Consider the following 12292-nt stretch of genomic DNA (forward strand, 5'->3'; position numbering starts at 1 on the left):
GGACACACCACAGCTGGTGAGACACACACTGTTACCCCTGGTACAGGACACACCACAGCTGGTGAGACACACACTGTTACCCCTGGTACAGGACACACCACAGCTGGTGAGACACACACTGTTACCCCTGGTACAGGACACACCACAGCTGGTGAGACACACACTGTTACCCCTGCTACAGGACACACCACAGCTGGTGAGACACACACACTGTTACCCCTGGTACAGGACACACCACAGCTGGTGAGACACACACTGTTACCCCTGGTACAGGACACACCACAGCTGGTGAGACACACACTGTTACCCCTGGTACAGGACACACCACAGCTGGTGAGACACACACTGTTACCCCTGGTACAGGACACACCACAGCTGGTGAGACACACACTGTTACCCCTGGTACAGGACACACCACAGCTGGTGAGACACACACTGTTACCCCTGCTACAGGACACACCACAGCTGGTGAGACACACACTGTTACCCCTGCTACAGGACACACCACAGCTGGTGAGACACACACTGTTACCCCTGGTACAGGACACACCACAGCTGGTGAGACACACACTGTTACCCCTGGTACAGGACACACCACAGCTGGTGAGACACACACTGTTATCCCTGGTACAGGACACACCACAGCTGGTGAGACACACACTGTTACCCCTGCTACAGGACACACCACAGCTGGTGAGACACACACTGTTACCCCTGGTACAGGACACACCACAGCTGGTGAGACACACACTGTTACCCCTGGTACAGGACACACCACAGCTGGTGAGACACACACTGTTACCCCTGGTACAGGACACACCACAGCTGGTGAGACACACACTGTTACCCCTGGTACAGGACACACCACAGCTGGTGAGACACACACAATGTTACCCCTGCTACAGGACACACCACAGCTGGTGAGACACACACTGTTACCCCTGCTACAGGACACACCACAGCTGGTGAGACACACACTGTTACCCCTGGTACAGGACACACCACAGCTGGTGAGACACACACTGTTACCCCTGCTACAGGACACACCACAGCTGGTGAGACACACACTGTTACCCCTGCTACAGGACACACCACAGCTGGTGAGACACACACTGTTACCCCTGGTACAGGACACACCACAACTGGTGAGACACACACTGTTACCCCTGCTACAGGACACACCACAGCTGGTGAGACACACACTGTTACCCCTGCTACAGGACACACCACAGCTGGTGAGACACACACTGTTACCCCTGGTACAGGACACACCACAGCTGGTGAGACACACACTGTTACCACTGCTACAGGACACACCACAGCTGGTGAGACACACACTGTTACCCCTGCTACAGGACACACCACAGCTGGTGAGACACACACTGTTACCCCTGCTACAGGACACACCACAGCTGGTGAGACACACACTGTTACCCCTGGTACAGGACACACCACAACTGGTGAGACACACACTGTTACCCCTGCTACAGGACACACCACAGCTGGTGAGACACACACTGTTACCCCTGCTACAGGACACACCACAGCTGGTGAGACACACACTGTTACCCCTGGTACAGGACACACCACAGCTGGTGAGACACACACTGTTACCACTGCTACAGGACACACCACAGCTGGTGAGACACACACTGTTACCCCTGGTACAGGACACACCACAGCTGGTGAGACACACACTGTTACCCCTGCTACAGGACACACCACAGCTGGTGAGACACACACTGTTACCCCTGGTACAGGACACACCACAGCTGGTGAGACACACACTGTTACCCCTGGTACAGGACACACCACAGCTGGTGAGACACACACTGTTACCCCTGGTACAGGACACACCACAGCTGGTGAGACACACACTGTTACCCCTGCTACAGGACACACCACAGCTGGTGAGACACACACTGTTACCCCTGGTACAGGACACACCACAGCTGGTGAGACACACACACTGTTACCCCTGGTACAGGACACACCACAGCTGGTGAGACACACACTGTTACCCCTGGTACAGGACACACCACAGCTGGTGAGACACACACTGTTACCCCTGCTACAGGACACACCACAGCTGGTGAGACACACACTGTTACCCCTGGTACAGGACACACCACAGCTGGTGAGACACACACACTGTTACCCCTGGTACAGGACACACCACAGCTGGTGAGACACACACTGTTACCCCTGGTACAGGACACAACACAGCTGGTGAGACACACACTGTTACCCCTGCTACAGGACACACCACAGCTGGTGAGACACACACTGTTACCCCTGGTACAGGACACACCACAGCTGGTGAGACACACACTGTTACCCCTGGTACAGGACACACCACAGCTGGTGAGACACACACTGTTACCCCTGCTACAGGACACACCACAGCTGGTGAGACACACACTGTTACCCCTGCTACAGGACACACCACAGCTGGTGAGACACACACTGTTACCCCTGGTACAGGACACACCACAGCTGGTGAGACACACACTGTTACCCCTGCTACAGGACACACCACAGCTGGTGAGACACACACTGTTACCCCTGGTACAGGACACACCACAGCTGGTGAGACACACACACTGTTACCCCTGGTACAGGACACACCACAGCTGGTGAGACACACACACACTGTTACCCCTGGTACAGGACACAACACAGCTGGTGAGACACACACACACTGTTACCCCTGCTACAGGACACACCACAGCTGGTGAGACACACACTGTTACCCCTGCTACAGGACACACCACAGCTGGTGAGACACACACACACTGTTACCCCTGGTACAGGACACACCACAGCTGGTGAGACACACACACTGTTACCCCTGGTACAGGACACACCACAGCTGGTGAGACACACACACTGTTACCCCTGGTACAGGACACAACACAGCTGGTGAAACACACACACTGTTATTCCTGGTACAGGACACAGCACAACTGCTGGGAGCGCGCACAAGCACGTATGCACACGCACACACATTGCTTTCTCTCTCTCCCCATCTGTCTCCTGGCTGCTTGACCCCTCTGACCCTGGAGAATAAACACAAAATACCTCAGTGATCCGCTCTGAAGCCCCTAAGTGGTTCTGCTACCACACACTCTCTCCCAGGTGCCACTGAATATACTCCTGGCAGCTCCACAGAGGATGAGGACGGTGTTACTGACCTGTGTGTGAAGAGAAGAGTTATATCTAGACAGAGTGAATGGAATCGGGACAGAGGAGAGGAGACGAATGGCCTGATTCGGACCATAATGTACACCCTTCCCTCACAGATATACAGGGAGTAACGATGTTTCCTACCACAGGCCTCCAATAGGCTAGTGAAGTTTCAGATAGTGTAGCTTTGAACTGGAGCCTGTATTCAGCCCTGATGTCCCTTCGGTCAAGGAAGGCTGTGGGCAGTGAGAATGCGGTAGGGTGGGTGAGGGGGACATTTTCTGAGAGGGCCAGAGGGGTCTTGTTGAGTTGTCTATGTGAGTCACAGGGGAGTTGTTCTGTTAGTCATTTAGACCGTCACATAAACAAGTGTGTTGAGAGATGCCCTCCATGAGTCCACATGATACGATGACAGATTTCTGCCCCCATAGAGACAGAAAGTGTTTGTGTGCTCTCATTAGTTGTGGTGTGTCCTGTAGCAGTGCCAGGGGGGGGGTGTGTGTGTGTGTGTGTGTGTGTGTGTGTGTGTGTGTGTGTGTGTGTGTGTGTGTGTGTGTGTGTGTGTGTGTGTGTGTGTGTGTGTGTGTGTAAGACAGACTGACATGAACAGTAGCTCCATAGCCCCTCTGTCTGTTAGGGTTTCCACTGTGATTAAACACATGACATCTCATCATCACACAGGTTAAAGGTGTATCTATATACAGTCCTCTCTATTTACCCAATTTCACACCAAATACCCCACTGCCCCTTCAAGAGGGGAATAGGGACAGGTAGCTAATCCACACACACACACACGCACACGCACACACATATTGACATCTGCAAACACAACCTCACTGTGATAGACACCCCCTTACACACTTTCTCTTTCATCACCACACACACAGTAAACATGCCCGAGAGCACACTTCCAAGCTGACATCCACTCAGCTGGGCCATAAATAGCCTGCACCTGAATGGACTGATGAGGCCCCAGAGAGATGGAGTCCCTGAGAGTGAGAGCGTGTGTGTATTTCGGTGTGTTTGTTGTTGTGGTTGCTCTTGTGAATGGGATTAAGTTAATGAAAGGTAATTAGGGTCAGGCCCGCTGCATTAGCCCATACGTGTGGAGAGATGGGCTATTTTAGGAAGCGCTACTCACACTGGACAGAAATACAGATAACGTACTGTACGGAAAAGATAAGGCCAGGGGCTAATGGGAGCATCTGACACACACGTGTGTGTGTGTGTGTGTGTGTGTGTGTGTGTGTGTGTGTGTGTGTGTGTGTGTGTGTGTGTGTGTGTGTGTGTGTGTGTGTGTGTGTGTGTGTGTGTGTGTGTGTGTGTGTGTGTGTGTGTGTGTGTGTGTGTGTGTGTGTGTGTGTAAGAGATTGTCTTTGACCCCTCGTCTCACCTTTGACCTCTTTAGAATCTTTTCATCTCAGGTGAGGTCGTCACAGGTGAACGAGATTTCCTTTCCCCACGGACGCTCCCAGGACTGGAATTCCAATTGGGATAAGTCCTTGGAATTCTGTTCATTGGAATAAGGCTTCTGTGAAGGATTGGGGGGAGTGGTAGAATGGATTAGAGAAGAGAGAACGAGAAACGTTGGAGAGAGAAAGAGGCTCTAGGTAATGACCTGTGCCACTGGGCTGATTAAACAAGGAAGAGGGGAAGGGGGAAGGGGGGTGGAGATGGAAGAGGAGAAAAGCTGCAGAGGAGAGCTCTGCTGTACTTCCTGTTCCCCCACCACTGTGTGGCTTTGTACCACACCAACTCCAGCATCTAGTTTGCTGACGACACCACGGTTGTAGGCCTGATAACCAACAACGACGAGTCAGGCTATAGAGAGGAGGTAAGTGAACTGGCATTGTGGTGCCAGAACACCAACCTCTCCCTCAATGTCAGCAAAACAAAGGAGTTGATTGTTGACTTCAGGAAGCAGAGGAGGGAACATTCCCCGATCCACATCAACAGGACTGCAGTAGAGAGAGTCAGCAGTTTTTAAGTTCCTCTGGGTGGTTGAGGGGCAGCTCTCGAGGGGAACTGTGGGGGGGAACTTGGATGGTTGGTGGCCTGGCGGTTGGGAGCTTGGGCCGGGGGCCGAGAAGTCAGGTCATGCCCCGAATCGTCTGGGTTGGGGATCTGTCCTTGTGGCCTTGGGCAGGGCACATGACCCTTGTTGCTACTGTGGGTCGCTCTGGATGGGAGTCTCTGCTGGATGACAGAATGCAATGTTATTTTCAGCAGCTTCACTGCAGATTGTATATAATAAAAAAGTTCCTTGGGGTCCACATAACAGAGGACTTGACATGGACCAACAATACCACCATTCTTGTCAAGAGGGTGCAAGAGCATCTCTACTTCCTAAGGCAGCTGAAGAAATTTGGCATGCCACCCCGGGTCCTCTCCAAATACTACTGCTGCACCATCGAGAGCATCCTGACCATTATTTACTACTGCGAATTCTGCACAATTTAAACATCTGCCCGCCAATCCCCCCTTTCTCTGATACACGTCTAAATATTGTACTATACATTGTGCCTTCCTGTATTATACTTACGCTAAAATGTTTATTCTATTCTACTGAGCCATTTACTTTATGTTCGCATTCTTATCTTTTATTCATTCTTATTGTTGTTGTATTGTCGAGAAGGAACCTGCAAGTAACATTATGTTGGGAAACCTAGTCAGTTACACAACTGAATGCAGTCAGCTGAAATGTGTCTTCCGCATTTAACCCAGAGAGGTGCGGGCGGCTGCATTAATCCACGTTCACAGTTCCCAGGGGAGGGAGTTGTTGTTGGGGGTTAACAGCCTTGCTCAAGGGCAGAATGGCAGATTCTTAAACCTTGCCGGCCTGGAGATTTGAACCAGAAACGTTTCAGTTACTGGCCCAACGCTCTTAACCGCTAGGCTACCTGCTACTGTATACTATGTGTATCCTGTACATACGACTAAGAAAACTTGAAACTTGAGAGTGAAGTTTCTCTCTTGTTGTTTCTTATCCTTCAAGACCACTGATCCACAACCATAGCCTCTCTTTGCCGCAGCAAAACAGGAGGGAAAAAGGTAAGGGGGAGAAGAGAGGAGGAGAAGGGTCACAGGAAACTCATCTCTCTGGTAATTGATGGGGCGTTCGTTTAGCTTGGCCCGACTGGCAGATTGGTGCGGTCAACCAGAACAACCTCCTCCTTCTCCCTCTTTTTTTTCTTCTTCCACTTGTTCCCGCTCTCCGTTTCTCTCCCTCGCTTTCCGCTCTGCTGTGAATAGAGATGCTGACTCTTAATGTCTCAGTTCTATTCCTGCACCCGTCTTCCCTGAAGTTTACATTACTAGAAACTAATACTAGAAACATCTCTACCGCTCGCCTTTTTCCTCCTCCCCCACACTTCTCTCCATGTGTCTCCCTAGCTGTCTCTTCATTTCATTTCTTCTTCTTTTGATGAAAAGAAGAAGGAGTATTGTTGGGAGTTGAGTACAATGTTCATTTGATTGTGGCAGTAATGAATTGCAAAATGCACAGAAAGGGGAGCTAACTACTCATACAATGAAAAAGGATGAGATATGGTTTGCTTTTACATCAGGTCATACAGTTGAAGTCGGAAGTTTACATACACTTAGATTGGAGTCATTAAAACTCGTTTTTCAACCACTCCACACATTTCTTGTTAAACTATAGTTTGGGCAAGTCGGGTAGGACATCCACTTTGTGCATGACACAAGTAATTTTTCCAACAATTGTTTACAGACAGATTATTTAACTTATAATTCACTGTATCACAATTCCAGAAAATGATGTCATGGCTTTAGAAGCTTCTGATAGGCTAATTGACATAATTTGAGTCAATTGGAGGTGTACCTGTGGATGTATTTCAAGGCCTACCTTCAAACTCAGTGTCTCTTTGCTTGACATTATGGGAAAATGAAAAGAAATCAGCCAAGACCTCAGAAAAAAATTGTAGACCCCCACAAGTCTGGTTCATCCTTGGGAGCAATTTCCAAATGCCTGAAGGTACCACGTTCATCTGTACAAACAATAGTACGCAAGTATAAACACCATGGGACCACGCAGCCGTCATACCGCTCAGGAAGGAGACGCGTTCTGTCTCCTAGAGATGAATGTACTTTGATGTGAAAAGTGCAAATCAATCCCAGAACAACAGCAAAGAACCTTGTGAAGATGCTGGAGGAAACAGGTACACAAGTATCTATATCCACAGTAAAATGAGTCCTATATCGACATAACCTGAAAGGCCTCTCTGCAAGGAAGAAGCCACTGCTCCAAAACTGCCATAAAAAAGCCAGACTATGGTTTGCAACTGCACATGGGGACAAAGATCATACTTTTTGGAGAAATGTCCTCTGGTCTGATGAAACAAAATATAACTGTTTGGCAATAATGACCATTATGTTTGGAGGAAAAAGGGGGAGGCTGGCAAGGTGAAGAACACAATCCCAAACGTGAAGCACGGGGGTGGCAGCATCATGTTGTGGAAGTGCTTTACTACAGGAGGGACTGGTGCACTTCACAAAACACATGGCAACATGAGGAAGGAAAATTCTGTGGATATATTGAAGCAACATCTCAAGACATCAGTCAGGAAGTTAAAGCTTGGTCGCAAATGGGTCTTCCAAATGGACAATGACCCCAAGCATACTTTCAAAGTTGTGGCAAAATGGCTTAAGGACAACAAAGTCAAGGTATTGGAGTGGCCATCACAAAGCCCTGACCTCAGCCTATACAAAATGTGTGGAAAAGGCGTGTGCGAGCAAGGAGGCCTACAAACCTGACTCAGTTACACCAGCTCTGTCAGGAGGAATGGGACAGAATTCACCCAACTTATTGTGGGAAGCTTGTGGAAGGCTTCCCGAAACGTTTGACCCAAGTTAAACAATTTAAAGGCAATGCTACCAAGTACTAATTGAGTGTATGTAAACTTCTGACCCGCTGGGAATGTGATGAAAGAAATAAAAGCTGAAATGAATCATTCTCTCTACTATTATTCTGACATTTCACATTCTTAAAATGAAGTGGTGATCCTAACTGACCTAAAACAGGGAATTTTTACTAGGATTTAATGTCAGGAATTGTGAAAAATAGAGTTTAAATGTTTTTGGCTGAGGTGTATTTAAACTTCCGACTTCAAATGTATGTGCAACAACTAAAGTATTAAATTATATGAAATATCTGCCTGTGACAATAAATATTTTGGCTTCGGCATATTTATTGATTTAGTCGGGGGATTTGATTCTGTAGAGATTATTTTGCAATGCTTGGCTCACAGCATGACATTGTATTTCCAGTCTCTTCTCTTGCCTGGTCTTTTAAATGACTTTTCCAGTCAAGTTGAGCATGTCAACTCTGAAGGATTACTGTCTGAACCTTTGTCAGTCCCTGTGGGAGTCCCTCAGGGCTCTATATTAGGCCCCATTCTGTTCTCCATAGTCAAGTTATTTTGCAATCGCAACTGGGATTTCCACAATGTGATTTACATTGTCAGAGGGGAAGTGACCTCATCCACCACCACCAAATTGTAGCACAGCAGCATTTTATAACCAGGCAAAAAGACTTTTCCGTTTCCCCCCAGCCTCTTGTTCTCCTTACCTTCACTTTCTCTTAATCACAAACAAAGATGTCCCTCACACGGCCAAGGTCGTCCTCAGCATGCAGGATGTCCATTATCACTCAACCATATGATTTGTCATTTGGGCCCAGTTCCAAACCCATCACTGTGCCCTTCACTGCCCTTCATTTGAAATTGAGAAGAGCGCTGGGCCAGTAACCGAAAGGTCGCTGGTTCAAATCCCAGAGCCGATTAGGTGAAAAATCTGTCGATGTGCCCTTGAGCAAGGCACTTAACCCTAATTGCTCCTGTAAGTCACTCTGGTAAATGATTCATATGTAAATGTATATCCTAATATTGTTACCCAGCTGGTGAAATCGGTACTGTTAGTCCAGTTCAACATGTTGGGGGTCCTGATAGCCTGTTGATGGTTATTGTTTCAGTGTGAGGTGAGATCTATGTTCTTCTTCCTCAGTACTCTCCCTTCCTCTACTGCTTTCTCTCCCCCTTATATTTCTCTCTCCATTTCATTCTCCTTTTTCTCTCCCCCTCCCTCTCTCTCTCTCTCTCTCTCTTTATCCCCCCTCCCTACCTGAGTAATGTCAGGTATCTTCCCTGTCATCATCATTACGGTGCTGATTACCTGTCAGTAGGGCTCATTAGAGGCCTATCAGCATGGCGGCAGGGGGACAGCCAGGGACGGCCTCAGCCCCACACCCTGGCTACCTGTCGTCACCCCCACGGCCCAGCTCGCTCCGCCTGGACTATCTTAGATTGGGGGGGGTGAACGAGGGATATGTGTGTGTGAGAGAGATGGCCAGACAAGATATTTTTCTCTTTCTCCGGGAGAGGCAATTGGAATGAATAATTGGTGCTTTTTCACGTCTGAAGGATTCACATTATTGGCTCGTTTGCAGGGTGAATTTTGTATCTGCTCTCTGTGTCTCTGCAGAATGTGCTCATCTGTGTAGAAACAGTATACTTTTTTTTGTGTGTGTGTGTGTGTGTGTGTGTGTGTGTGTGTGTGTGTGTGTGGCTGGCGCACGTATATACAGCCACACAATACCACATGCCTATGCCGGCGTGTTAGTCGTGATACCTGTGTGTGTGTGTTTCTCACACATTTAAGAGATCAGACAGTGTTTAGTCAAGACTGAGACTGGACAGACTGATACAGTAGTAGCTAGATAAACAGACTGTCTCAGCCTGTAAATACTACAGTAGTACATGGTAGTACATCATCCTGGACACAGGGGGCACTATGCATTCAAGGCCAGACTTGGGTTGTGACGACTGCCAGACAGGGTGCATCTCAATAGTCAAGTCGCTTCCTCTAGTTGTATGACTTCTTCCTCTTTCCTTACAATCTGATCTGAATCTCACTCACATATATGGACCACATACATGCCCAGCTTCTCTCTCTTTCTCCCTGTCGTTTTCCCTCTTTCAAATTCTGTCACTTTTTGTTCTCACTCTTTCTATCACTGTCTTGTTCTCTGCCATCTTTACCCATTTCCTGCTTTGCTCTCTCTAACCCCCCTGTCTCTCTCAGGGTTGGGAGGAGAGTGTGGACGTGGCCGTGTCTCACCTCCTAAGGACCTGTCTGTCTCGCAGCCCTAAGGACCAGGCCCTGTCTCTGTCCACCTCCCAGCTCAGCATGCCCAAAGACACGGTCCGCCTGAAGAAGCACATCACCCTGCTGTGTGACCGCCTGGGCAAGGGGGGACGGCTGTCCCTGGCCTCCGAGGCCAACATACCCACACCAATCATGATGCCAGGTGAGAGAGGGGAAGAGTGTTTGTGTGTGTGTCTCTCTCTCTCTCTCTCTCAATTTGCTATTCTCTCTCTCTCTGTATGAGAAAAAGCAGTTTCTCTTCATTAGTGTTCAGTATAGCCTGTAATGATGCCGTTAACCCCTTCCTCTGAGAATGCCTAATGAATCCTGTCCCAGTGAGGTGTGTGTGCACGCTCTGTCTGTTGTTCCAGTGTTAACCCCTGGCTGTGAGAATGCCTAGTAAACACTAGTCCCCTGGTAAAGGTGTTATGGTTGGAGAGAAGAGCACATGTCTCAATCATAGCCCTGTTTATGGCCTTCACACACTCTCAGGCCTACAGTGGTGTGTGTGTGTGTGTGTGTGTGTGTGTGTGTGTGTGTGCGCGCCCGACCACCACCCCCATGGGTCATTGAGTTCTAACAAAAATGTGTGTGTCTGAACTTCATTAAGCAGGCCAAATACCTTTTTACCCCCTCTCCTTTTATGCTTCTTCCTCTCTCTCTCTCTCTCTCTCCTCTCTCTCTCTTCCTCCCTCTTTCGTTTCTTCCTCCCTCTCCCCCTTGCCCCTCTTTAGCAGTCACCCCTCACACGTATAAGTGTGTTGATGACAAATCAACTCGGCCATTTCCCTTCAGTAGTTCTCTCCCTAGTTTCCACCCCATCAAACACAGCAGTTGATTAATGCGAGATGTTTAATATGATATATGAGGACTGTTGATGGACACAGGGGCAGTATTGTGAAGCGGTAGGTAGCCACCAGCCAGACTAATGAATATGGATACAGTGGGGTGAGGAAATATTAACGATGCTTTTCCAGTTGAAAACCTCCAGCTTCGCAAATAGAAGAATTAGTTGCCTTATTGAGTGCTTTACGCATTCATGCTTTGGAGCTTATAATTAATTCACGACTTGGATATGTGTTCTTGACCAATGTAGAATAGTCTGAGAGTTCTGGGATAGTGTAGTTGTATGGACGTTTGAACAGAAAATGTATTTTGATGTTAAACTTGACATTGTCGTTAGGCTTACAGTACATAACGCTGTCATGGTAGTGGCATAGAAGCTAGGGTCTTTGATTAGTTATGACAACTTATGCAGCTTATGTAGTAGCTTGGGACTGTTACTGTATGGATGTGTGCAGTAAACCAGAAAAGTCGCAATAGTGTGTTTTATTTGGGACTACTGGAGGTATCCCTTATATGATGTCCATCCAGGGGGTGTGTGTGTGTGTGTGTGTGTGTGTGGGTGTGTGTCAGAGTCCTGCACAGGTCAGTTTTTTGGAGCCGCATCCGCCCCGGCCACATCAATTCCAAGCCCTACTCGATATCTGACATCAGGACAGATTTTTCCAACCCGACCCACCCGCAAAGTATTGTTCAGAGAGTTGATCCGTGACCCACCAAATAACATCCATTTATTCTAGTTGTTTCATGACTCGTAGTAGTAGGCTATTAGTCCCCTGCCCTGCATTAATTCATTTGTCTGCATGTCTATTCAACATTTGTATAAAAGGAAACCATGCCATGAATTAATTTGTCTGCATGTCTATTCAACACTTATATAAAAGGAAACCATGCCATGAATTAAGAACGATAGGCTACCTTTTTGTCATCACAATGTGATGCGTCACATTGACGACTCAAATCGCTTTAAGAATAATAGCCTTCTAATTAGCCTTTTTACCTAACGAGAGCCTGTAGGCGACGTAACAAAACAAGATCTTTATATTCATTATCGTTTCGATAATCAAATAGTTTAAATGAAACTTAAATAAACAATTGAATT

At 48.0% G+C, this 12292-nt stretch overlaps 1 pseudogene across 1 annotated transcript in view; it reads left to right on the plus strand.

The window, feature by feature from the left end:
• LOC106605256 (protein PTHB1-like) overlaps positions 1 to 10747 on the plus strand; it is a 93136-nt pseudogene extending 82389 nt beyond the window's left edge. Inside the window, exons 16-17 of the transcript XR_014392257.1 lie at positions 10285 to 10510; positions 10719 to 10747. The product of XR_014392257.1 is annotated as a protein PTHB1-like (transcript). The remainder of the gene's footprint in view (positions 1 to 10284; positions 10511 to 10718) is intronic.
• Positions 10748 to 12292: the final 1545 nt, after the last annotated feature.

This window comes from Salmo salar, chromosome 05 (genome assembly GCF_965601325.2).
Source record: "Salmo salar chromosome 05, fSalSal1, whole genome shotgun sequence".
NCBI lineage: Eukaryota > Metazoa > Chordata > Actinopteri > Salmoniformes > Salmonidae > Salmo > Salmo salar.